The sequence below is a fragment of the Miscanthus floridulus genome, unplaced genomic scaffold, assembly GCF_019320115.1.
Source record: "Miscanthus floridulus cultivar M001 unplaced genomic scaffold, ASM1932011v1 fs_548_1_2, whole genome shotgun sequence".
Classification (NCBI taxonomy): Eukaryota; Viridiplantae; Streptophyta; class Magnoliopsida; order Poales; family Poaceae; genus Miscanthus; species Miscanthus floridulus.
This window is the reverse complement of record NW_027096913.1, coordinates 3,154-5,454: the sequence shown is the minus strand read 5'-3', so window position 1 is coordinate 5,454 and position 2,301 is coordinate 3,154.

The following is a 2,301-nucleotide window of genomic DNA, read 5'->3' as shown; positions in this document are numbered from 1 at the left end:
CCCGAGTCCTCCTGCTCTAGGACTAGCAAGGACAAGAAGATGAAGAAGTTTGGAAAATGGCTCAAGGCCATTTTTACTACTTGCACATATGCAGCAAGGATCGCTTATGAGGACCAGTTGGAGAACCAAGAGGCCAACCGGGAGGCTAGATAGCGTGCAGGGCTACCACCTCTTCCTCTAGCTTGGTCACCGCCAAGGTTCGATGACCTCCCAAGCCTGTCTAACACCGATATAGAGGAAGATGAGGAGGAGGAGCAGCAGGACGATGATGAGAACTTGGACGTGTGGGGTGACACGATGATTGTGGAGGTTCAGCGCCGCACCGCTAGACGCTCCACACACTCTACCCATTTCACTTCCACTACTCACCGCTAAGGACGAGCGAGGATCGACTCCGACGACGATGATGGAAATGGTGGTAAGGCTACTCATGGGGGTGATGGCATCGATAGGGAGAACATTGAGCATGATGAGGAGTGAGTCGGTTGATTTCTCTTCTTTTCTTCTCTTTTTGGTGCTTTATGCCAAAGGAGGAGAAAATTAGAGGGGTCAATTTCTTTTCGACGCCATGGTGGTCACTGCAGCTGGAGCCTCATGCCATATTCGATGAGAGTTAGTTTGTTAGGTGTGAATTTGAGAGCCGCTCAAAACTCTATTTGTGTAATATTGTTACCTATGTACTTTATATGTATTGGATATGGACATGTATCATTTTTGTGCTATAGCTTGTCATATATTTATGCTAGATTGCTCTTTTATATACATATAAACTGTTGTGTGGTGCTTGATCTGATCTATGTTGTTGCAATAAGTGCGGTGATGCCACACCTCTGGCCCGACAATGCCGCACTACGGTAGTGCCACATGCTAGGAGCGGCAGTGTTGCACCTAGCTGTCACAGCAAACTCACTTTCATGCATAAACTGTCATTTGCATCACAATTATATACTTGACACAATGTGCAGCACCCCATATGAGCATGGATGTAGGGGGAGCCCCATCACTTTCACTAAAAATATGAATCTTGACCTCTTATGCCATATTGAGAATTTAATTCTCTATTCACACATTTAGGGGAGACACTACACCCATGGCTCGAAAAATCTCAGTTACATTTCATATCTTTTGTAAGCTCTAATTGGGTTGTCATCAATCAACAAAAAGGGAAGATTGAAAGAACAATCAAGCCCTAATTATGGGTTTTAGTGATAATGACCATGCAATTAGAGGACTAATGAGATTTATCGAGATGACAAGCAGAAAATTTAGAGTTGAGGATGTTATACGAAATGGAGGAGCCCCCAATTACAAATGTTACGACTTCAAACTCAAAGGAGGTTTAAATTCTTTTATATTTCAAATTTGAGTATAGAAATGCCGTACTATAAAGGGGGACATAATAAACTTATTAAAGTGTGCAACTAAGTGCTCAATCTTATACACATACATCCTCAGTTGCTCATCCAAGACAACCTAACTTTCACTGTTTTCATCCTTGTTGTCTTGCCTGGTGAGTGTCGCACCTAAAGAGAGGCATTGCTGCAGTGCGGCACCGCCGCATTTGAGCCACGGCACTACCGTGACTTAACTGACCGTTGGGGGTTGGGGGTATTTATATCTCTCACACTTCCCTCCAACGGCTCTTCTCCTTTCTCTGGCTATTCAGACCGACCAGAATAGAAACTGCTCACACTCTCTCTCCTCCATTGGTGACCTTGAACTCCTAAGCATTCCTTTGTGATTTTTCCATCAATCCTTAAGAAAAAAGGCTCCAAAACTCGATTAGAAAGCAGATCCATTGATCCCCAAAGCCTAAGAGCACTTGGTTCGCGTTTTAGCCTGTTGATTGTGTTTGTTACTCTTGGAGCTTGCTCTTAGCTGGCTAGAGCATCGCCCGTGGAGCTTGCCAACTTGTGTGGCAGCCCCACGAGGTTTGTAACTATCTATTGAAACTAGTAAACTCACCCATCATCTCAAGAGTTAACTCTCTTGACTTGAGATCGAGAAAGGGTTGCAAAGCCTTAAGCCTTAGTGGCTAATTTCAACAACGTGGACTTAGGCAAGCCTTGGTGATGAGCTGAACCACAGGATAAATACTTATGTCACCTTATGCTTGATTTACTTCACTTGCATTTCATATTGTTGTTGAGGTGATTTCTAGGGTCTGAGGTCGATCTACTTGTATACACTTGTGCTACTACTTCTAGCTGTCGATCTATGAACTACATACCTACAGGAAGCTTAGTAATTTCTTCGATCTAAGTTTACATTCATAGATTTTGAACTGTGCCACGAAGTTAT